The 27,590-nt window shown below is 32.2% G+C and overlaps 1 long non-coding RNA gene across 1 annotated transcript; it reads left to right on the top strand.

Annotated features, from left to right (window-relative positions):
- Positions 1-2,932, top strand: LOC131622217 (uncharacterized). The gene is made up of 2 exons (XR_009289783.1): positions 1-478; positions 600-2,932. It is a non-coding gene; the product is annotated as an uncharacterized LOC131622217 (long non-coding RNA).
- Positions 2,933-27,590: the final 24,658 nt, after the last annotated feature.

Genomic DNA, 27,590 nt, shown 5'->3' with positions numbered 1-27,590 from the left:
CCTATATAAACTAACAATTTATCACATTCTAACGGAGACAAAAAAACCTTTTTTTTCAAACCCTTATTTCTTCATTCTCTCCACTCACGTATATACAATTTTTTTTCTATCTTTTTCAGGAACCAATTCTACAAGTTACCCCAAGAGGCCATGAATTAACATAACAATATAGAATTTCCATATAGAATTTCTATAATGAATTTCCATCACACTAACTATAACACAAAAAATTAACACTTGTACCAGTTTTATTGTTTTATTGATTGTTGCAGAAAAGAGAACCAGTAAAGAGGAGGACTTGGCACCAAAGGACGCTAACAGAATCATAAAAACCGTGGCATTCCAGATTTCTACAGACTGAGAATTCGATCAATTCAAGCCATTCTGAGGATCGTAGAAGCTAGCTCGACACTCTCTGAGGGAGATTGGATCGGTATCAGCGTCCAGAACATCCAGAACCGTCTCTACAAAAGCCGCGGTTTGTATCAAATTTCTTGAATTCGATTACGATCATACGGTCATCATAAATAACATATTGATATATATTATTGATCGTGAGAATGATTAGAAGCTTTCTGTGCCGTTAATTTTGTATTTAGTTGCAGGTATCACGATCCACCATAGTTAGGGTTCGTATTCTTGATTTTGGGGAAAAGTATTTAGAAGCAATTTCATGCCAAATTAAGGAGCTCATTGGATTCGTGAGGCTCTGTGCATTCCGTCTGTACCATTTTTTCGTGTTTATTTGCATTGATTTGCAGGTTTTGAGGAGGAGAGCAAATAGCCACACCTAAAAATCGCGGCTAAAAAGTCTGTGTGTTTGTAGAAAACACGAAGGTTGAAGAGAAACAGTGCTGGCCGCGAAACGTGTTGTTTTAATTTTTTTTTTATTTATTTGATTTATTATTATTATTTGTATATATTATTTAGTGAAGGATAATTTGCAGCGAACGAAAAGTGGCGTAGTGGCAAAGAGTAGCGTCTTAAGGTCTTCTCACTCAAGGGCACGGGTTCGAACCCTGCCTCTTGCATCTTATTTTGTTAAATTTTCAAACTCTTGTTTCTTGCAGATCCAGTGTGTATGGGATGCGCACCCTTACCGTATGACCTCATCGTTTCACCATAGGATGACCAGATCTTCATCAGAGCTAGATCTGAAGGCCACAAGAATGAAGTCCACCATACACCTTCGAGGACTCCACCACACAAGATCCTAAGCTAAGCTTTTTTTAATTTTATTTATTTATTATTATATAAACTGTTTTTAGTTATATATATATACATATATGTTTGTTTATATATAAAATAAAACTTTTTATTTTTTTTAAAAAAAACTTTTTATTTTTAGTTATTTATTTATAATAAAACATTTATCTTATTTATTTAATTATTTTATTTAATTGGTTTTATCTAGTTGAATATTTTTTAGAAAACCATGAATAATTGTTTTAATTAATGAAAATTATGAGAATGTCATACATTTTAATCTTTTTTTTTTTGCCATCGATTTAATTAATTAGGTCGCGGACCAATAATTAATTAAATCGTTTGTGTTTTCTTATTTAAATTCGTACCCTAATCAGGGTTTACGAAGAACATGCCCTACACTAAATATTTCTTTTACGCCTTTTCAGGGTTATCAACATGGTTCCTTCCGACAACGCGCCTGATCCAGACTCAAAGCTAAGTATCCTATTTATTAAAATTAAAAGTCAATTTTGTTTCCTTTTAAAATCGGGGTTTGTCTTGCCTTCATACTTTTTGCCTTTGCCTTTTTCAGGGGTACCTTCGAGACTTCCCGCCAACCATATCAGATCAAATTCGAAGCTAAGCGCCCATTTGCTTTATTTATTTTAAATTTCTTTATTCTTTATTTTTAGGGTTAATTCTGTTTGCCTCCGAACTGATAATGCACTCACCCTTCTGTTTATTCTTTCTTTTCCAATTTTCAGGGTTTGTCGATTGCCGAAGCCACGAGTATTGGTAACCCTAAACCTTAACCCTGATATTTTCTGTCTTTTATTATTACTTATGCCAAACCCTATTGGGGATCCGCTGGTTTCATTTTCCCCTTCCCCATATTGCTATTATTACTGCTTTATGTTAAACTGCGTGGTTAGTAATCTTAGGGAGTGCAACTCTGAACTGAACTAGAGTCATTAAATTACAAGATAATATATTTCGAATTGAACTATGTGATTGTTGCACACACGCACACTTTTGGGGTAACCTCTCTGTTGCCTTGCTGCTGTTGCCTTGTTGCCTGTTGCCTTGTGTTATTTTGCAGAATAGCCAGTCCCTCGAATACGAGGATACCTTAGCCAGTTGCCTCGATTTAGATCATGGTCCCTAATGATGCTGCCTTCGATATGCATGATCTCGACCCTCGGAAGTTGCCTACGAAAAAGGCTAAGGTATCCTCTGGCTGCCTACGAAAGGCTATTCTGATCTTTCCCTTAGACTACCTGCCTCCCTATGGCATGGGTCAGTCTTATGGCGAAGGATATTTCAATGACCCTTCAAACCTCCAAATGAAAGGCTTCCTGCCCTCTTATGGCAAGGATAGACCCTTTCACCCTGAAAGGCTAAAAGAACAGATTCTCAAAACTATAAGGTAAATTGCCCTTAATTGCTTTGCCTTGCTCTAAAAACATTTTCAAATATTCTTTCTCATAATTCTTCAATATGGCTACGCTCATTTACGAGCTAAAGTCCGTATTCACTTCTTCTACATTTCTGAAACAAAAAGAGCAAAGCAAATTAAGAGCCCATGGAAAACCATGGATGCAAAGGGTGCTTTTTAAACCTTCCCTTTGCATAATTTACCCCCCGAACTCAAAATCTTTTTAAAAGGTATTTTACTGTTCTTTTAGCCTTTCCGTTATTTGGATAAAATAAAAGTCGGTGGCGACTCTTGCTTACCGTACATTTTCGATTATAAAAAGTCAGTTCACCGTATGACACCTCCCAAAGGTCTAACTCGACCCCAACAACATCATAGCTTTTCAAGGTTCTTTGATTGGCCTTTTAGGAAAACCGGTACAAGTAAAGGGTCACATAATGCTTAAAACAACGTTCGGCTCAACAAGGAGTGCCAAAACGCCATCCTAGGGAGACCCTCCCTTAGCTTATTAGGGGCGGTCTTCTCCACCTTTCATATAAGCCTCAAATACCCATTGCATGATGGATGGTCAATGTAGTTAGGGGGCCAGGAGATTGCCCATGAAATCTATTAGAACAACCTAGAAATAAGGAGGGGTCCTCTCACCTAGGACGCCGACCGTCATCCAAAATGTAAGTGACGTCAACGTAGTAAGCTGGGACCCTAGGTTGGGGTAGAGAATGGAGTACTTACCCTAATAAAAGACTTGAGTGAGGTCAATATTGGACCTTTGAACTACCAAGTCACCAAGCTATTAGACTTGGTTGCCATGCTCAAAAGTAACATCAACTTGTTCTCCTTGACACCTTATGATATACTAGGCTTGGATACCATAGTGGTGTGTCATCATCTCACAGTTGATCCCACCGTGAAACCGGTATCTTGAAGAAAGTGCAAGATTAGCGAGGGAAAAAGGAAAACTATTGAGGACGAGTATAAGATAACAGGTTTCAGCTTCATAATAGAGGTAAAATACCCATAATGGCTAGCTAATGCGGTCTTAGTAAATAAAGCATCAAACAAATGATGTATGTGCATCGATTTCACTAACCTCAATGATGCATGCTTAAAGGATATACACCCTCTACCTAATATAGATCGTCTAATTTACGGGTCTTCAGGCTATAAAACACTTAACTTTATGGACACCTACCCCAGATACAACCATATTAAGATGGATCCTATGGATTCTCCCAAGACAACAGTCATGTACAATCATGGTAACTATTATTACAATTTCATTCCCTTTAGGCTCAAGAAATCAGACACTACATATCAGATAGTCATGGATGTTGTTATCTCAAAGTAAATAGGACACAACCTAGAGGTGTATATATATATATGATAGTGAAGACTTCAAAAGAGAAAAGTCATGCGACGAATTCACAAGATGACCTAGAGTCATCCAGTAAGTACAACACATGTTTGAATCCTGCCAAATGTTCATTCTATGTGAATAATGGCAAATTCCTTGGTTTCAAGCTGACCAAGAGAGGCATAAAAGCGAATCCTGACAAGTCTCAAGCCATTATTAATATGAGGAATCCCTCCAACATGAAAGAGGTTCAACAAATGATAGGGTGCCTAACCGCCTTATCTCATTTTCTTTTCCGTGCACATGATAAGGCTTTCCACTTCTTTGACACACTAAAGAAAAAAGAGAGGTTCAAATAGACAAGCAAAGGCAAAAAGGTGTTTTCAAACTTAAAGGGTCAAAACTCGAAATATTTTTCCCGTTAATTTTTTGCACAGTGTCGATTCACTTTTACCGGTCTACCTATAGAACCAAAATTTTATTGTGAAAAACGTATAATGATTCAAAAAGACACCTGAGACGCTGAAAAATGCATGAAATACAATGAAATGCGATTCTCGGGTTTTTTACTTTAAAAAGATGCAAAGGCTAGCTTAAGGTTGACTTTTGGTCAACATGATACATGCATGAATGACCGAATAATGATGAGAAATATAGTAAATGGAAGACCTGGGGTCTTATGGGTAAAAATTAGGATATGATACCCACCCAGGAGGGAAAATTGAAACCCTATTGAGAAGGGCCATATCGCATCCACCTGAAGCTTCCTCATTGAGCCTATAAGCTCGATGAGTTAGATGGACGACTCATTCCAATAAATTTTAATTCTATCAATCTAAGATATTATTATAGGTGATTATAAGTAGTGTGAGTCACCTATCAATGTATGAATCTCTTTAAAACTTTCACTGTTTGCAACATATTATTTTGGCTTTGATAAAAATATGAATATTGGATTTCGATTGGAAGATCCTTGCCACCGCGAAAGTGCTTTATGAATGTTGAACTTCTAGTGAAAGATTCTTGCCGCCTTAAAAAGGTCAATATGAATGTCGAACTTCCAATAGAAGATCCTTTCTGCCTTGAAAAAGTCACTATGAATGTTAAACTTCCACTAGAAAATTCTTGCAGCCTTGAAAAGGGAAATATGAATGCTCGAATTCCACTAGAAGATCCTTGCTGCCATAAAAATGACAATAAGAATGTCGAACTTCAACTAAAAGATCATTTTCACCTTGAAAAGGGAAATATGAACTCAAGACTTTCACTATTATATCCTTGTCGTCTTAGAAATGACAATATGAATGATGGAATTCCACTATAAGATCCTTGGCGTCTTAGAAAGAGGTTGCATAAACTTCATTCACATAAGAAAACTAAAGTCTTGCCTGAGAGACTCAACTAAAGTATCTCCCGAGGGACTCAACTAAAGTCTCGCCTAAGGTTTTCAAATAAATTTTCAACTGAGGTACTCAACTAAAGTTCCTCCATGAGGGACTTAACTAAAGCCTCTCTTTAGGGACTCAATTGAATTCTAAGCAGAAAAACCTAGCTAAGACCCTTTTGAAGTATTCCATATAAGGGCCTCTCAAGGGTGCCATAATAAAGGAAGATAATCTAAAAAACTTCTTCCTTTACAATCCCTCTTGAGAGGACTAGTAACAACTAAGGAAGAGACTAGGCGCCTGAGTTGAGTCCATAACGCCTTTCAAATCGCCCATTTTCCATTTAGACGCGATTTACTGTAGATGTCACCCTTTACATTAATCATGTCGCCTCCCTTTGGTAATGTTTTCCTTATATGGGGAAATGGTGGAATGACGTGTCCTCATTCCTTAACAATAAAGAAGGGGTCAATTGAACATGATATCATAAATAATGGTGAGTTAACCATCCACTTATGCATCTTGTTAATAGTAGTTTCTATTCCCGAAAGGCCTAGGACCCAAGCTCAAGAATACTATATAATACCTCAAGGATAGAGGTGAGGTGACGAGAACAATCTCATTCCCATATAGAAAACCAGATATACAAAACTTCTCACCCCTTACGCGAGCTAGCTCCCCACCCCTTAAAATATCCTAAAATATCTGACAATCCTTACTCAATTGGGGTTGTCACGTATTGTAATTTTTAAAAATTACAATCACCTACTTTCTTACTACTTAATATGTATTTGGGTTCACTTTTTTGAGTCTACAGTAATTCTAGACACAACTCGTTTTGTTTTTTGAATTGAAAATATGATCTTAGCAAAATATGTTTTATTATTTATTATTAGTGATAGTCATCGCTTACTAAAAAGAAGAAAAAAATGACCAAAGATAAAAAATTTCAACATAACTAGTGGAACCATGAATTCCAAAAGAAGTACCCCATACAAATAACAACTCACCAAAGCGTGCCGTTTATAATATTAGTCCTTCAAGTTAAATCCAACTAATGGAAGATTACATGGTAGGTCAACTTGACATTCTTTTTAGGGGAGTGATATATGTATAGGATGCTTAATTGGACGCCACAATGGATAAAGAAGCTTTAATCAAATAAACAAAGACAAACTCAATGAAAATACAAAACTGCAAAAATAGAATTGGAACCTTAAAATGGATTAAAAACACGACTCAACTTGAAACATAATTCACAAACCCTCTTCCATCTCTAATTTCTTATGAAAAACTAGAAATCACGGGCAATATTGAGAAGGCAAGACATTGTAGCATTGAAGCAGTTCACATTTTATTTCTCAACATAAGCACTAAAATTTTTGGTCCCTCGAGGTTGTTTAAGACATTGAAAGTTGCGTGTGGTGGTCCTTGGTCATCAAATATTCACTTTTCAGTAAAGGTATGTTCTACTATATGTATGTATGATCTAGTATAATGTGTGTATGATCTACTATATGTATCTCGTCATGGTATTTACATTGTTCCTTTTTCGTTGTTTGAAACACATAAGAAGTTTATTTAAGGTTTTCTATAATAATGGTTATTTTATCAAAGACCCAAAATTAAGGTAATAAGATGGTGAGTTGTATATCTATAATGGTTAAGAAAATGATTTTGGTCATATTTTGATGCTCATGAAATAATTAAGGGAATTCGTAGGATCTACAAAAAGTGAAGCAAACACCCACATCATAAATGGCAGAAAATTAAGACCATACAAAAGTTGTAAAAAAAACAACAATAAGAACAACAATAACAATAACAACCACAAAAACACTAGTGGTGATGAAATTCCATATTTTAACAGCGCAAGAAGACTAGGTCACTTAGGACAACATCCAAGAAATGTAAGGCAATTGAAAATAAAAATAGGGTTAATTCAAATAATTTATGCTAATATTTTTGCTGGACTTAATCATAAAGATCCCTACCACCGTCTCACGAAAATTTATGAGATATAAGAGCCCTTGGAGTTGAAAAAGAATTTGAAGAAATTATGTTTTTGAGTATTTCCATTTTCTCTCTTAGGGAAGGAAAAAGATTGGTACCTTAATTAGACTACACAAACCATGACTAATTGGAATGTATTGAAAGAGAAGTTCCTTAATTGATTTGTCTCATTAAATAAGTTCATGGAAGCAAAAACAACAATAATAGTCTTTTCATAAGGTGAAACTCAAACCTAATGTGAAGCATGAAAAGATACTAGTCAATATTAAGGTGATGTTCAAATCATAGTTTGGATGACTTAAACAAATCCACATCTTTAAAAATAGATTTTTACAACATTCAAAGTTGTTACTAGATGCCATTGCTAGTGGTTTGTTAATGGCAAAAAGTGTTGAAAATGCAGTTTGTATCTATTAAAGAATGATATTTAGTGACCAACAAGATCAGTATAATAAAGGAGTTAGCGAAAGAAAACCAAGAGTATTGAAACAAAATATAAATGACACAATGCTTGCACAAAACAAACCACTCTTGTAAACCGTGGAGGGATTGTTAAAGTAACTATAAGAATTTTCACAACAATTTAAATATATGCAAGAGATTTCTAGTAAGCACGAATAAATTTCATTTTGTGAATTGTGTGCAGATGACCATCGAATTGACTATTGTTCCCCTAATGACAAGGAAATCAGTTATGTGAACAACTAAAAGTAAAATCTTTACCGGAAAGACAACGTCAATTTCTAAGGAGGACAACGTTTCAAATAGACAATAACTACAACCAAAGATGAAAATATGACACTAGACAATTCAATAGACAACAATTTTAGAGTTATCAAAATGAAAAGAAGTTGAAAAATACTCTAAATAAATTTATTCAAATATTCATGGTCAAGAAAAAAAATAAGACGACGCCTCAATCACAAACTTGAGATTCAAATAAGTCAATTGATCAAGCACATAGATGACAAATAAAGAGGTGCATTGCAATCAAATTCAAAAGGTCAGTTATTTTATATTAATTTATCCTTCATTCGAATCAAAAAGATTAAATCTTATATATTTAAATGTTTGCATAACAACTTAATAAATTTTAACAAAAGTGTTATTCTCACACCTAAAGTATACTGCATCTTATTTACTCTACACCATTGCGGTGAACAATGTTTTTATTAAAAAAAATATTAATTTTTTAAAATATTTTTTTTTAAATTAAAGAAGAGTAATATAAAAACGGTATGATTAACCAATTTCATCATTTCATTAACCAACATTCTGTACTTTATTAATCAATTTTATTTTACTAAATTATTTTTAACATCTGAGTGCTTATTAACCAACTTCATGACTACATTAACCAACATTATACACTTCATTAACCAACTTTACTTTGTTATTGAATAATTTAAATATATAGGCGCTTATTAACCAATTTCATCCCTTTATTAACCAATATTTTATATATTATTAACCAATTTTATTTTACTACTAAAAAAATTATTTTTAATATATGAGTCGTTATTAACCAAACAACAAACTATATTAACCAACTTTTTATATCTAATTAATCCATTTTATGTTACCACTATTCATATATTCATATATTGTTCATATTACTATTTACGATCACTGTTATTCATGCTACTATTCACTATTTTTGTCACTGTTCACAATATTTATGAACAGTGAATTGAGTCTAGGTGTAAAATATAGGTGTATGAATAGCATATCTGAAATTTTAAATGTAAACAAGTCTTTATATATACGATAGATCTAAGGAAGGGACACATCCAGTTATATATATTGAACATTTGGACCCTACCATGTGCTTGTCTTTAACATTGTAATGCGACAACGACCAAAGAATATCACTCCATTTATCTATAGCTTTATGTCAAGATAAAAAGACCTCATGTCTTAATCATATGCATTAAATTAAAGATACCTATAACGACAAAGGGAGAAAAAGGAAAAAGCTATACAAATATAAGTTAAGAATTAGTTAAATATTTGCATTTGTATTTTTATATATATGCACTATAGCAAGGTAGGTAGGGTAACATGCTTCAACCACTATACCACGCTGAGATGAACCATGCATAACGCATGCAAATACAATTACTTCTCCTTCCCCACACTTGCAGAGCCATTTATGATACCAGTGACTATATGTGCTTGTTTATATTAGTTACTGTACTGCAATTAATTATTCTTTAAATAATTTTTAAAAGGCTCTCCACAATGAAATAATATTCTTTTTGTAAGGTTACTGCAGGCATGATTTAGTTAACTATTAAATTTTTTACTTTGTATGTGCCTTGTATCGATTATGTCATTTTCTTCTCCTTTTTCTCTTTTACAAAATATGCCATTTTGTATGGTAGTTGTCAATAGTAATTAATGATATTAAAAGGAGAAGTCAAAGCAAGAGATTAACATTTTTTTAAGTTAAATAGCTAAGTTGATATATACAAAGACATTATATTACATAGAAAAGCGAGTCCGAACCTAAGAATTTAAAAATCTTCTAAAAAAAATCAAACACGCACATTTTAAGAGAATATTTTAATTTATAATTTATTACTAACATGTTTTTTTAGAGCACATATTAACATTTAAAAATAACTTATGAATATAGTAGATCATATGAATTTTTTTCTTCTAAATATATTTTTGAAGAATTTTGAGTAATTTATATAATATTTAATAAAAGTTAATCATATAAATACATTTAAAAATGGAGAACATATTAATTTGTAGATATCACTTTCAAATTTATTCATATGATTAATTTTGATTGAATATTTCAACTTATAATTTACTAACATTTTTTCTTAGAGAACATATTAACATTTAAAAATAACTTTTTATGAATGACATTTCATATGATTTTTTCTTTCTAAATTATATATTTTTTTGAAGAATTTTGTGTAATTTATATAATATTCAATAAAAATTAGTCATATAATTACTTTTAAAAATGGAGTAAATATTAATTTGTAATACCCCTTTCAAATTTATTCATATAAATTAATTTTGATTGAATAATGTCGAATAAAATAACCATATTATCTTACAAGCAAAAATAGATCTCACCAAACCTTTTTAGCATTTATGATGGCAGCTTGGAGTATATTTAATCATATCTCAATTCATTCCCTGATAGTCTTAGGTACCTAGTGATATTCGATTTATGCTCTTTGATTTCGGAGATACATATTAGGAAGTATATTTTTTTGTTAAATTTTTTTTCGGAGTTACATCTATGCAAGTATTTTAAATTTGTAAACGTTAGAAAAAATTTCTAACGTCAAATTAATTTAGTTCAAGGGTTTTTCCGTAGCTACATATACGGAACGTCTTAGCACCAAAATATTTTGTAGATGTAGCTCCCAAATTATCTGATATAGTTTGAATCAACATGATCACTCTCTTATTGTTGGTTTTCTTCTTCAACACTCACCTCCAGCAACCTAAAAACCTTAAATCATCAATATCATTTTTCACTTCAAAAGTTCAACTCTTTGGTGCAACAAATCAAAGGCAGCAATATTATTCTGTTATGCAATATTGTTCTGTTCTGAAAATTAACAACGAAAGTTTCGTAGATGTATCTACGGAAGATTCTTAATTTGCAAACTTTGGATTTTTTTCGTAGATATACCTACGGAAACAAAATATCTAAGTTCTTTCTGTGGATATACCTACGGAAAGTTCAGTGACAGAAAATGGGTGGTCCATATTCACCTAGGTTTTCTATAAATTTGGGTTTCTTATGTTGTATTTCACACAAATACAAAAATGTCTCAATATGATATCAACATTTGTTGGTATGTCACAAATGTCTCCTACTCTGACGGTAGAATACCTGAGCGGACATTCAAACTCAACGACTAAACCTCGCTCGACGATATCATTGACGAAATCCACTATCTCCTACCTTACAGAGACAAACGAAAGGTTGTGAAGCTCGAGTATCGTTCACCTTCACTTGACAACGGAGGAAATGTCGTTTTCAACAACTTTGAGCTCAAGAACCGAGAGGATATTTTGGCGATGTGGCGAACGTATTCTGATTTCGAAGAGAAAATCCCGCTCGAGTTCTTAACGACGGTACAAAGAACGGTCGAGCAAATCTTAGAGATGTGCAAGCGTCCACTGGGCTACTGAAATGTAATTTAATTTTCTATTGAAATCATCAATGTAATGTCAATTTTAATCTATCAAAATTGTTTTTTCGTTGCAATGTTGATTTTCTGGTTTGCTATTTCTGGAATATTAAAGTAAATGTACATATGGACAAATTTTGTAAATGCACCTACGGAATATTTTCACGCTAATTGAAAAAAAGTGTGTTTGGGGATACACCTCTAAAAACAGAAGGTAATTTTGAAAGCACATATGATATCGAAAAATCTCAAGAAATGTAATAAGAGTTTCTCAAAGTTTTTGATATATTGCATGGTCCCATATATTTGGGGTTCTATTAGGCCCAAAACTCTTAGCTCACAAACCCTTAAGTTTGATTTTATAATAAAATCTGGGAAACTTTTATCCTGTGACTAATGTAATTATAATTATATATTTTCACTCCAACTCTTATTACTCCTTAATCTCTCCTTCAACCTATTTTCAAGTATGTAAAAAAGAATTACAACATAGTTAACAATTTCCATAACAACCATTTATATGCCTCTAGTTCTCCCTATTCTCATATCATCTCATCTCAAAAGGTAAATGACTTTTTCATCTTGAATGTTTGTTAAAATAATTAGACCAAGGAACATATATTTTGGGCTGTTTTTATAACTTAAAAAAATGGTTTTGTCTTGATATTTTTAAAAATAAATTTGAAATAGTAAAAATTATTTTTAACTTATTTTTTATAAATTAGTAAATTAATTTTAACATCAAGTAACATAAATATATATTATGAAGATTAAAACATAATTACATTTGTTTTAAATATATTTCAAAAATAATTTTTATAAAAATATATTTAAATTAGCTTTAAATTTTAATAATTTCTAAACTTAAAATTCAATGAAACTTATAACAGATGGCAAAATATCTAAAATAATATTTGTTATAATTTTTAATAAAAAATATTAAAAATATAATTATTATGTTAGATATGTTAGACGGTCCAATTGAAATATGAATAATCCATAATTCAATATTAATTCCTATACAAATTTTATTCGAATAATAATCCTTATAAAATAATACATTATATTGCGGGGGTTTCAAAAAGAAGGTGACATATATTACTTTTAACGGAAGCTAGCTGGGTGACACTAGGGGTGTTCAGAAATATGGTTAACTGAATTGTATACTTGAAATTAAATTGCATTGCACCATAAAAAAACTGAACCACTTAAATGGTTAATGAACTGAACCATTTAATTTAAACAATTCAAATTCAGTTTAAAACTGGTTCAGAACCAGTTTCTTTTTATAAACTGGTTTAAATATATAAATTAAATTTTCATAAAATAATAAAAAAATTCTAAAAAATTAAAAATACTAATTTTTAAAAAAAATAAAAAAATTTAAATACAAAAATATTTTTCACTGAAAGCAAAAATAAAAATTTTCGGAAAAAGTATATTCTAAAAATATTACTTTTTAATATAAAATTTTAAATTTCATATGAAATTAAAAAAATTAATTTTAAAAGAGTTCAAAATAAAAACTTGATTTAAACTATACCACATTTTACGCTATAGTAGCAAGGTTAAGGAGAGAATACTAGAATTTTCTAGTCAAATACAATTTGATAGGATTTCAATCATGTCAATAATTCTTGGCTTGATATTTTTCTCATTATTATTTCTCGTATATATAAAGGTTACAGGGCTATATCGGTAATTACACTAAATAATTACATTTAAACTAATTCCTATTCACATCCCCCTCAAATTGATGCTGCTTGTCAATGAGCATCAATTTGCTAACAAGAAACTGATGACGTGGACGCGGAACAGCCTTGGTAAGAATATCTGCAATCTGCAACTGAGTACTGACATGAGGAAGTGATATTATTCTGTCATCATAAGCGTCACGGATTGAGTGACAATCAACTTCAATATGTTTGGTGCGTTCATGAAAAACAGGATTCGCAACAATTTGGATGGCACTTGTATTGTCAGCATAAAGTGAAGTTGGCTCTATTTGAGGAAATCCAAGTTCAGCCAAAAGACCACGAAGCCAAATTATTTCAGAACAAGCAGCAGACATGGCACGATACTCAGATTCAGTAGAAGATTTAGAGACTCTCGCTTGTTTCTTACTTTTCCATGAGATCAATGAAGAGCCAAGAAACATGCACCAACCAGTGACAGATCGTCGAGTATCAGGGCACCCTGCCCAATCGGCATCACTATAAGCACTCAATTTAGGAGGAACTCCAGTAGGAAAGAATAAACCACGATGAGAGCTTCCCTTCAAGTAACGAATTATACGACGAACTGCTGCCAAGTGAAGGTGGCGAGGAGAGTGCATGAATTGACTTACTTGTTGAACAGCAAATGATATGTCAGGGCGAGTAATAGTCAAGTAATTAAGGCTACCCACGAGTTGACGATACAATAAGGGATCATGCAACAGATCACCATCATCACGATGATATTTAACATTAACCTCAAGAGGAGTATCCACTGGATTAGCCGATTGCAGACCAGCCATAGAAATTAAATCTGTGGCATACTTGTGTTGATGGAGGAATATGCCCTTGGATGTAGAATGAACCTCAAGACCAAGAAAATAATGCAAATTACCAAGATCTTTCATATGAAACGCTGTTTGTAACTGCTGTTTAAGGCTTTGAATGGAAGCATGATCAGAACCAGTAATAATCATATCATCAACATACAGAAGAAGTAGGACAATTCCAGTAGATGTTCTATGAATAAATAGAGAAGAATCGTACTGACTCTGAGTAAAGGAAAACCCAAGTAGAGTGGAGCGGAATTTTTCATACCATGCTCTAGGCGCTTGTTTCAAACCATATAAGGAGCGTTTGAGCTTGCACACACCCTTAGATGACGGAAATAAACCTTGAGGAGGAGTCATATAAATATCTTCCGTCAGGTCACCATGAAGAAAAGCATTTTTCACATCTAATTGATGAAGAGCCCACCCGTTAGAAGCAGCTATAGAGAGTACCGTACGAACAGATGTCATTTTGGCAACCGGTGCAAATGTCTCATCATAATCAATTCCATATTCCTGCTTGTTTCCTAAGGCAACCAAGCGAGCCTTGAAACGGTTGAGAGACCCATCAGAATTCAATTTCACAGAATACACCCATTTGCAGCCAATGGGTTTAACATCAGGAGGACAAGAGACAATATCCCATGTGAAATTCTCTTGAAGAGCTTGAAGTTCCTCATTCATTGCTTTTATCCAACGTACATCTTTAACAGCCTGTGAATAGCAAGTAGGAATAGATATGCTAGAGAGTGTGGCAGTCAGAGAAGTATGTGAGGAATCATACCTGTCTGGTGAATATCTATCTGGTGCTCGAGATATTCGACCAGAACGTCGTGGTTCAACCGTTACAGGAGCAGGTGGCGGTTCAGCGTCGGGAAGGGGTGTGGGAACCTGCTGTTTGTGTTTTCTGACATATACATGACCTGGTTTATAATGTTCTATAGATTGAGGCATAATAGAAAACTTAGGAAGAGTAACAATATCATTCATGACAGGAGAAACACATGGAAACATAAACTGATTATCAAAAAATGTCACATTCCTAGAAATGCGAAAACGATGGTTAGTGACATCATAACACACAAATCCCTTATGAGAGTGACTATACCCCATAAACGCACATTGAACAGACTGCGCTCCAAGCTTATGCCTTTCAAATGGAGGTAAGTGAACAAAACAAACACATCCAAAAGTATGTAAATCATTATAATTAGGCTGAATTTTAAAAAGACGAAAAAAAGGAGAATCGAGATCAATAACCGTAGAAGGAAGACGATTGATCAAGAAGACAGCTGTGGAAAGAGCCTCCACCCAAAATCGGGGTGGTACAGAAGCTTGAAGAAGTAAAGTGCGGGTCACATCAAGCAAATGACGATTCTTGCGTTCTGCCATCCCTTTTTGTTGGGGGGTATTGGGACAAGATCGTTGAGACAAAATACCTTTTTGTTGAAGAAATTCTTGAAACTCACAAGACATGTACTCACCACCAGAATCAGAGCGAAAAATTTTAACATTTTCATGAAATTGAGTTTCAACATATGTCAGAAATTTCTTAAACATAGAAAACACTTCAGATTTAGACCGAAGAAAATATATCCAAGTAAAACGACTATAATCATCAATAAATGTGACAAAATATTTATAGCGAGCATGAGAAACTACAGGAGACATACCCCATACATCACTATGAATCATTTCAAAACAAGAGGAAGCCCGATAAGCACCAGACGGAAAAGAAAGTGTTTTACTTTTAGCTAATTTGCAAACAGAACATGAAAGAGAGGCATTAGAAACAACATTTTTATTTCCCAATAAACTAGTTTTAAATAAATGAGATAAAACAGCAGAGTTAGGATGACCCAATTTTCTATGCCAATCCTCATAAGCATTCAAGACATTATTACAAACAAGAGATAAATGACTAGAAATAAACTGAAGTGGAAACAATCTTCCCACTTTAGGCCCCTTCGCAACCACCTTCCCCGACACCTGTTCCTACACAAGGCAACCATCACGAGAAAAATTTACATTACAATTATTATCAACCAATTGACCAACAGATAATAAATTGGAAGCAAGTCCAGGTGCTACAAACACATCTCGAAAATCAGAGTTGAGGTCACCAACATTCGTGATAGAGAGAGCATTACCATCCGCAATTTGAATTTTCTGATTACCATGGTAAGAATGTAAATTGTGCAAGTATTCAGAAGAGGCTGTCATGTGATTGGATGCACCAGAATCAAGAAACCACGGGCAGGAAACATTTGAAGACTTACCCTGAACTCCCAAGGTTGAAAGAGCGGAAAGTACCATCTGTTGGATTATTTCAGGTTGGAGAGCACCACCATTAGATGGATTGGTGATGGAAGGACCAACTGCAGAGCTTGTACTAGCAGGAAATGCTTGCACCGAACGTTGTGCTGATCGTGGAGGACGGGTGGGACAATCAGAGATAATATGGCCCCGCTGCTTGCAATAATTACAAAACTTCTTACTGCAACTCTGAGCAAAATGTCCAAATTGTTTGCAAGAGAAACATTGGACATGTCGAATATCACGACCTTTACCTCTACTCTGAGGAGCATATGCAAACATAGCAGACTCAGAAATGACAACATCGTGAGACATGGATCCTTGAGTAGCAAGACGTTGTTCCTCTCTGAGAAGTTCACCAACACATGTATCTAAAGAAGGAACATGATTCCTATTCAGCAAAGCACCTCTGACAACCTCAAATTCTGCACGAAGCTTCATGAGAAATTGATCTCGCCTACTAGTATTGTAGACCTCTTGGACATCCGCGAGAGAACTCTTGGGAACATCAACATGTATAATCGCAGAGTGTTCTGTCCACAAATTCAAAAAACCAGAATAATATTCTTGAACAGACAGATTGCCTTGTTTGTAATTGGCAATGTCTAGCTCCAACTGAAAACGTTTGGCCGCGTTGTCTAGGTTATAGATACGCTTCAAGTAGTTCCACATTTCTTGGGCAGTGGAAAAAGATCGCAAATTATTAATCATGTGAGGATCAATAGTACCGAGAATCCAAGTGATAATCTGAGCATCTTCTATTTCCCATGCATATAAGTCAGTTGTCTCTAACGGTGCCAAAGAGACATCATCCAAGTGACTCCATAATCCTTTCCCTTTGACATACATCCGAAACTGAAATTCTCAAACAAGATAATTCTTTCCGGTAAAACGAACACAAATATGATCTATCTCTTCTTCGGAAGCCATAATATCAGAGATGACTTAAGAACAATTTTGTTAACGTAACAATTTTGTTAACGTGAAACAAGAAACACCAACGGAACACTGAAGAAAATACTTGCCGACACCAAATCAACACCCCAATTCAGGATACTCACCGACACCAAGTCAAAACCCTAATTCAGAATACTTGCCGACACCGAGTCAAAACCCTAATTCAGAATACTTGCCGACACCGATACGATAACACGATCAAAGCAAACACGATTTGTAAGCACCCGAGATTAGAATCGCAATCTTGGAAGAGATTACCGAGAACCGAGATGATTTCAATTACCGAGAAACGAGATCTACTGAGACGATTTCAAGAGCGACCCAATGGGGTGACGCTGAATAAAGCCAAGATTAACCTAGAACTCACAGGTTTGATCGAAAACCTACTGATACCATGTCAATAATTCTTGGCTTGATACTTTTCTCATTATTATTTCTCGTATATATAAAGGTTACAGGGCTATATCGGTAATTACACTAAATAATTACATTTAAACTAATTCCTATTCACAAATCAAATAAAAAGTTACAGCTCATTATATAAGTAATTGAAATTACATTTGGTCTAAGATAAACACATAGTTGCGATCTTCATTAACTATTTCTCTTCTATTTAGTTTTTTCTTTGGGACATTAATTCGGTATAATATTAATATATATATATATAGAGGAGGGATCAAATTACACCCTAAGAGTTACACTACGAGTTACACTCGTTCAATAACTACATTTCGAATTAATATTTTTTAAATTCAACCGTTGGATTGAAACATAATATCATATAGATCATACCTATAAAGTTTGAGCTTAATCTATAATGATTTGTTATACGATCAAGATATCCAAAGATTAACGTCAAAATGAGCTTTCATATAACGTTAATTTTGATGTAGTTCAATGACATAGTAAATCATTATAGATTAAGCTCAAACTTTATAGGTATGATCTATATGATATTATGTTTCAATCCAACGGTTGAATTTAAAAAATATCAATTCAAAATGTAGTTATGGAATGAGTGTAACTCGTGGTGTAACTCTTCGGGTGTAATTTGATCCCTCCTCATATATATATATATATATATATATATATATATATATATATATATATATATATATATATATATATATATATATATATATATATATATATATATATATATATATAAAAATCAAATTCTAAAAATGTCATTTTAAAAATACAATTGGTTCTAAAATCATTTGATATAATAAAACCAGTTTATAAAAGTAAATTGGTTCAGAACCGGTTATAAGTTGAATTGAAATTGGTTTAACAATTAACTGAATTTTTATTGAAATAGTTTTTTAAAACTGAACCAAACCGTTATTGTGGTTCAGTGCGGTTCAGTTCATGAACCATGAACACCCCTAGGTGACACCACGTCACCTAAACTACAAAATAATAGTACATTATATTGCAAGGGTTTCTAATCTCCTTAAATTCTTTAAAATATAGTGTCATGTGTCAAGCTATTTTGAAGAAGTACTTTCACTTGTTTAAACTCACCCTTCTCTGTCCCTGCAAGAATATACCTTTCTGTACCATGCTTGTGCTCTGAAAAATGGATCCAACAAGACTTGGTATTGCAGCATTACATATTTAACAAACACCCCACAATTCAAAATGACATTTTTCTCACTAAAAACCTGTTAAACATGTACTGCAACTGCAAGTGTGGTCATTTAGATTATTCTCACCACCTGTTTGATCAAATGTCAAAGAAGAAATTTTATTTCAATTGGACCGTCTAGCTAGAGCTTTCAAATAGGCCCAATATTTAAAAGTCTTTATTATTTGGCCCTATTAAAGCCCTAATATATTAAACTCTCTACTAATGAAATTATTTTAGGGCCCCATAATTTTGAGCCCCTCAATAAATCTATTATTTCTGGGCCCTTATTTTGTTCCAAATATTTAATATATACTGTGGCAATTTCCAAACAAAATCCATTTTATATGAGATTATTATCCATCTCCTTGTTATAAATATAATGGTTTTGTCATTACTGTTATATGACTGCATACTGTTATTACATTTTAGTTTGTATTTTACTAATGTTATTACTGTTTTAGATACTTTTATACATATTGTTGTTAGACCTCCTATTACTAAATATAATTATGGAGATATTATTATATTGTTTAGTAGATAAAATAGTGTTTACAGGGTCTATTTATAAAACAAAATTATTTGAACTAGATGTTGGTAAATTAGTGTTTGCATTGGTATGGTATGTATGTGAAACAAAAAGGCTAGAAGAAAGCTTTAATCCTCAATATTAAGTATGGTGCATTTAAGGAATGGTTAATTGAATATCACATATTTTCTGGTAGTGATGATGCATTCTACGTTACAAATCTATTATGATTAATTTATTTGTTACGTCACTGCTTGTATTGACATGAATATTAATTGACAACAATCTATATAACATACATGTAGTTTTACGACAAACTTGCTTTTAGAATAAAAAAAAATATTTTCAGAATGTTACTTTTACGACAAATTGGTTTTTTTTAGGAAAAATTATTTTTTGTTTTTTAAATATTATTTATTTTGAGAATTTTAATGAAAATTATTAATTTTTGATTTTGGGCCTAAGACCCTCTTATAAATTTTGGGGCATTATATTTTTGGGCCTATATATTTGGGGTTCATTATTCTTAGATATTTTTAGGCCCTCTCATTAAGTGGGTTAGGGCTCAATTTTTTTCCCTCTAATTTGACACCTCTACGTCTAGCATCATCATAGACAAAAAGAAACTCTTGCGTAACTTAAAATGCCAGTACATATATAATTAAAAAACCTGCAGGCTTAGCTTCTTGACAGCAAAAGCAGCTCTATCAGCAGGCTTTGCAACTTTAATTGATAGACCATCAATCCATTCTTTATGAATATAACCAAATCCGCCACAAGTAATTTTTCATTTTCACGTAGCTAATTAAATTATCGTGTTTAAAAAATTTGATCCGCAGTGTAGAAGATTCCTAGTAGTACACAAATGAAGAATCAATAACTACCTTAAAACAAACATCAAAAACACAAATAAAAGAATGTGAATACATCACCAAGATGTCAAAGTCAATATTTGCTCTGAAAATGAAAATGACCTAAGTATGGTCGCTGTAGCAAAATTCTTGTCCAGAAGATTCACTTGTTCCCAACTAGTTAGTTCTTTTCACCTAACAATTTTGATAGAGCGGCATAGACAGAGTTTGCCCTCTCATAAATCAGTCTATCACTAAATGTCATAAATGATTACCAAGCATAAATGGGAAACTAAGCATCAAAGTTTTCTAAACTATTATTCAATGTTACTATGATGGGATATATCATATATGTACTGGTAATGAATAATGGGTTTATTAAATTTTGCTGAGCCACTCATTTTGTTTCATCTGGATTATGTATGTGTTGCCTTGCCAACTTAATGTGTTTCATCTGTAATGCAACTCTTTAGCACTGTGCATTGAATAAATGGATACTTTTGCTTTGTTAAAAAAAAAAAGAAGAAGAAAGATTTATTGAACTTTGCATCATACTAATCATAAGTAAAATTGATGGATACTTCACACATAACATGAGCATTAAAATTGAAAAGGGTTTATAAGGGTGTATTAGCAACAGCAAGGTGTGTTATTGGTAACCTACTTTATACTTTAAGGATAGTTTGTTCCATTTCTATACATTGGGCACTAGCCTATTATGTTTGTTATTATTTTATAATTTTGTTTGAGAAACTATTTTATTATTATTTATTTGTAGTTTGTATTATTTTTTGAGAAAATGAGTGATACACTACAGTGTAAAATTTTTACACTGTCAATCAATCACAATCATGTATCAAATTACATCACCCTTTTATTTTAAAAGCTTTTTAATGACTTGACATACTATTTATTTTCTATTGGATGTCAGTGTGTATCTATTAAACCCTTATTTTTTTGAATAAGACATGTTATCACTTTCTTCTATTTGTTAAAATTCACATGAATATCATCAAATTTATATATGACCCACGTGATTTGTAGAATTCAAATTAACTTTAACTCATAGAAAATAATGCAATGAGATAATGTGTGTTAGAAAGTGTGTTCCTAATCGTATTTTTTTTTAAAGAATGAATATAGTTTGTTTTGTAAATATGTTCAATGTAATAAAAAGATAATTGTAATTTCCTTCTCAATGCTATTAGAATTTAGAAGCAACATAACATCAGTCTTGTGACATTTTTGTTGCACTCTTTAATCTCGTTATAACTAATGCACATTTTATTCTTTTTATAATTGTGGCGATTTTATTCTGTGTTATTTTGAGTTTGTTAGTTACCTCAATGAGCTCATAACTTAGTTTGAGTTAGTTACAAATTGGTTGAAGTTGTTACCACTCAACCACCTTATGACACCTCCCAATATTAAGGAGATAAAGTCTAGTTTGTAATTTGGCTTTTGATTCATGAATCAAAGATTTAAATTGAGTTTCAATATGACATTAATTGCCAATGACCCTTTTCACTTCAATCTATGATCAAATTTACTCATCTTCATCCTCTTATCCTCATTAATTCTCTACTTGAGTTTTGTTCATCATGTATGTTGATGAATCATCACCACCATCAAAAGTTCCAATTTCTTCCTTCCAAATCACCAATTCGTCTTTTGGAAGCTCATTATCCAAAACTTCCTTTGGCCTTAAGCTTTCAACAAGCTACAGAATAATAATGTCTTTCGTTATATAATCAATGTTAGGGGTGTTCAAATTCAAACCAATCCAAATAAAAACCGTAAATCAATTCAAAAAAACCAAAAATCGCAAAAAACCAAAGTTTATTGGATGTGTTTGGATGCCAATTTGTGAGAACCGCACGGTTCAGATCGGATTTTGGATTGATTTTTCAAAATCGATTCAAACTAAACTAAATCACATGTATATGTATTTTGTACTTATTTATTTTTTATTAGTATGATATGTTACATAAATTTATTATTATATGATAATTAATTTTTTTATCTTATCTATTAGCTTAGTTTAATTTATTTATTTTTATTATTTCATTTATTTCAACTATAATCGATCATTTTCATTTTATAATATTAACTTTTAATATACTATATGATATATATTATATCAAATCTATGATTTATTAGTATTTTTATAATATTAATAACAATATAATTTGTAATTTGGATATCTAAAAACCGATCCAAATTAAACCGCATTAAATTGGATCGGATCGGATCGGATTGGATTTTTTTAACATATCATCCAAAACCGAACCAAATCGCAAGTAACTTTTTTTTGGATCGGATGAGTTTTTGCCTTAAAACCAATCCAATTTGATCCGCGAACACCTCTAATCAATGTATTTAAGGTGATATCTTTATGCAAAAATTGCACAAATTTGTGGCCAATATGAAAATTCCTCGATGTACAAATCTGATAAGTGTCAAACTGTCTTTGTTTTGAGTATATAATTGTGGCACTTATCGATTCTATTCTTTTAGTTTTTGTAATAAAATCCCAACTTTTGTGTATATATGTGTATACTTGAGTTTTGATTCGTTTTGTGTACTGTTTAATAGTTTTTCCTTTGTTTTATAGGTATTAATACATATCACAGCCTCGATGAATAAAGTGTCGAAGGCACGACTTCGATTACGCAGTTTTTGAGCAATAAAATAGAAATTTTGCTGAAGCTCGTTTAGCCAAGCTGAAGCGCGCTTGCATAGGCACAAAACAGAGAAGAGCAGATTTTCTTAGCTCGCTTAGCTCGTTAAGCGAGATTACGTTTACTGTAGTAGATATTTTAGGAATAAGTGTAACTCACTTAGCCCAATGAGCTCGCTAAGCGAGTTTGCGTAAATTTTGCTTTATATTCTTTCATTTGTAACATAGTTAGGTTGGGGTTTTGAGGATTTTTGCTCCCAAATTTCATCATTATTATTTTTTCGGTTAGATTAGGTTAGAAAACAACTATGAAGCTTGCATTTGAATGATTGGAGGTGGATTGATCGTCTAACGGAGCTGACAAACCGGGAGATTTTTTATTCATTCTCTTCCTCTTTGTGTTTTCTTTTATAGTTGGGTTTCGTGTATGTATTTACTTTGAACTCATGTATATTTGTCACCCATGGTATTATATTAAATCTGCTTTACACATCTGTGTTGATTGTTGTCCTGGATTTTTGCTATGTGCTCAAGATTTGGGTTGCTTTAGAGATAAACTTCTTGAATCCTTATCTATGATGATTATCTATTAGTTTTTGAACTCTAGAGATAGATTTAGAGCTAACAATCTTTATGGGTGTCGAAGCTTAATGTTTCTGTGTCGGTTGTGTCGGTTGAGAGATCGTTAATACAATTGATATGAATGCCTGCTGTGTTGTTGAGGTTGGCTGAGAGATCATCGCCGAGATGATATAGTAGTTCTCTCTACTTTGGGTTAGAAATGATTTAGGGTGTGAGCGATGCTGGGTGACATTGACGAGTATTGTAGGTTAAGTATAACTGGTCGTTAAGTTTAAGTTTGTGATAAGTAGATTGTATGCAAGGCTTGATAAATCTTATCCTTCCGAAGAATGAATTTTTTTGTGTTGATATTTACTTTTTCGTTTTTATGCTTTTGTTCATTCAAACCCAAGTTCGAAACCATAGAAATCATTGAATGGCATTTTACACCATTCTCTGTGGACACGATAATTCCCAGATAAATATTTCCAAATCTTTTGTTGCTTGCCGCTATGCCTGCTTCAACAAAATCTAAAATTGCTACAAAGAATGATGCAATCTCGGAGGAATATGAACCATAGATTATTTAACATCAATCGTTGTTCATCTGGCTTCTCTCGACAATCACTGAAGTCGTGACATCGTGTTACCTATGGTTCTCGCATGCAAGTGATCTTTTGAGATTTTTGACAAAGTCCATAAAAAAAGTTCAACTCAAGTATGAAGGGTCGCGTTCATCAGTTGCGTGTTGAGCTCAAATGTACGAAGAAACTGAATCGTTCGATTGCTGAGTATTTTCATCGAATCAATGCAAATGCAAATTCAATACTTTCCATCTGTGACCTCATCACTGAGCAAGACCCTTCATTGCATAGGTACGGGTGTGTACCCAGTACCCGATACGGAGTATGACATTTTTAGAAAATCTAAGGCACGTGTACGTTAGTATCTACATAAATAAATTAATCTTAAAAAGTATCAATAAATCATGAAATCATGATAGAATATTAATATTTTCCCCTCCAATATCATTAAAAAGAGCGACTTCTAGTTCAAGTTTCATCGAGAGAAAGACTAACAACTTCAAGAATACCAACTTCATCAAATAGATCCCCTATTCATTTTCATCAGTATCCCACATTTTTGTTGCTTCTTCATTATAAACCTTACTTTTTCTCCGAAAAAAGATGGAGATTTGTATGAACAAAAACTAAATCCTCTGTCCTCTTTGAATTGAGTCTATTTCTTTTCAATGAGTGAATACATCATATGTGCTCCAATTTCTCTCAGTAAAAAATGAAGAACTTGGATGTGAAAGAAGTTTCAATGCAATAGATTGGTTTTTCTTTCACTTTTTTTATTTATAAATAGAATAAATAACCTAATTATTATCCAGTAAAAAAACCCAAATTATATCATCCAAAAAATATTTAAAAAGTTGAATACGTGATACCAAATGTGTACCGGTTGGTGTACCAACTTAAAAATAATAATAAAAAATTGATACGACTTCGATGCGTACTAAATAAATACCGTACGCGTATTGGTACAAGATACGTATCCAGTATCAATACTTTACCTAAAATGGAATAATACCCGTGCTTACCAAATCAATTCCATTCTTGAAGGACTTCCAGCGGAACACTATCCATTAACCATTAGTTCTTCTTAGTTTTCTTCCAAAGTTTTTACCTAATTCCAAACTTGGTCTTAAGCAAATTATGCATGTCCTTGCAATCACTTAAAATTTGTTACCGTCTCTCAATTTGCCAAATACTCTTCTGTCATTTTCGAATTCAATGCTAACAAATGTTTTTATAAAATCCCAAGTTTCTATGCAAGCTGTACTTGAAGGATTCTTATATGCCAATGGTCTGTATTGTTTTCTTTACATTCAACTAAAATCCTCAATTGCATATAGTTTAGCCTATCTTGTTTCCAATAATGGTTCACCTACTTACAATTCTAACTTAGCTAATTGTATATCTTATGATGATATCTTTCTTTGACATTATAGATTAGGTTAAACAAATTTTAACACTGGAGTTCCAATACATTTAATTATGTTTCTAATGCAATGCATAATTTATATAATAATTCATTTAATAATTAATATATTTTTATGATTTCTTTTGTTAATTTTTTAATATTAAAATTATTAATTTTATTTAAAGTTGTTAAATTTTATTAATTTAATAATTAATAAATATTTATGGTTTCTTTTGTTGAATTTTTTTTTAATGTTAAATATATATATATATATATATATATATATATATATATATATATATATATATATATATATATATATATATATATATATATATATATATAATATTTAAAAAGTTAATTAATTTTAATTAAATATTATATTTAAAATATTATAAATTAATTTCGTCCGTTTCAAAATACCTTGGGCTAAACCTGTATTTTGAAAAAGTTTTTTATGACAAAATTGTTCGTGTCTATGTAGATTGTTTTTTTTTAAGTTTTGGTGAAGTATCCTTATTTTTTTTTTCTTTTTTCTTTTTTCTTTTTTTTTTTAATATATTGATTAGATTATTGCAAATAATAGGCGATAGTCATAAGATGTCAATTTAGTTAAAATACCTTAATTATTATATTGTATGTTTATATTATTTAGGTTTTAGAATGTTATTTAACATAGCATAAATAAATATATAATTATATATTGATAAAATTCAAACAAATTAATTCAATTTAATCCAAAGTTATTTTATTGATTTGGAACATACCAGATATTTATAATGAAACATTCCAAACAGATTTAAAATGGAATGTTTTAATATTTACACGTGAACATCCCTAAAAGAGATTGATAAGTAGCAATCCATTTCTTAAAAACATGTCTAGTAGAAAGCATATACTTGGGTTCAAGAAATAAGCCCGCTAACATTTTGAAAATTTTAAATTTTGTCTGGGCAACCCATTCATAGCTAACATCCTCCAATTCCTCTGTATTTAATATATTACTCGTGCATATTAAAAAATAGTTTCTTATGTTTTTATAATATTTTGAATTTTTACAAGTATATAATTTTATCCACAATTTACATTTTATTTTAGATGTTTCTTAAACAACGCGTGCATTTTTACCGGCATTTTTGAAATATTTGATAAAAACTCATGTTTCTCATATATTTTTACCGACATTTTTGAAAAGTTTGATAAAAACTCATGTTTCTTATGCATTTTTACTAGATATTTTTAAAAATCCGATTAAAATGCATTCATTTCTTCAAGCTATTTTGAAAAGTTCAATAAAATTGCAACAAACATACTAAATTTATTTTAGGGTTAATAGTAGTTCACCCCCTGTAATGTTAGCGAATTTTGCTTTTCCCCCCTCCCTACCTTTTGGCAACGGTTTTTTCAAAAAAACCGTTGCCAAAACCTGCCTTAGGCAACGGTAGGGGGGTAAACCGAAACACGCTCATATTACAGGGGGGTAAACTACTATTAACCCTTTATTTTAAATGATGGCAGAAGAAAATGTTAAGATGGTTAATTTGATTTTTCAAAAAATCTAGGAAAGTCATGTTAATTTCCAAATTTTTAAAAAACTTGGTAGTTCATAATTCTTTTTTTTTTTGTAGTGAGGACCAGAGGAAAGGATAACATGATTGCTTCTATGCAGATTGATAGAACTGCAAAGAGGTCCCCGTGTGAAGACAGATGACCTTGAGGATTCTCATATCTGGGCAAGGTGGGTAGCCCCGACCGGTTCTCACTAGAGGAGGATGGTGGAGCAAGCACATGCACCCTTTACTATCCGATGAAGAGATGGTCGATCTGATGGACGAGCTATAAATTTTGCTTATGAGTCCAATACTGCACTTATTGAGGATTTTGAGACAATTGTTGAGAAGGTGGAGGGTCAAGATGACAAAGACCTTGACTGATTTGGAGGTGACTCCTCATGCTGGTATAGTGGTGACTCCTCCTCAAGCTGATAC

The sequence above is a fragment of the Vicia villosa genome, unplaced genomic scaffold (assembly GCF_029867415.1).
Source record: "Vicia villosa cultivar HV-30 ecotype Madison, WI unplaced genomic scaffold, Vvil1.0 ctg.000025F_1_1, whole genome shotgun sequence".
Taxonomy (NCBI): Eukaryota; Viridiplantae; Streptophyta; class Magnoliopsida; order Fabales; family Fabaceae; genus Vicia; species Vicia villosa.
The sequence above is the reverse complement of the archived record's forward strand: the minus strand, read 5'-3'. Positions and strand labels throughout refer to the sequence as shown.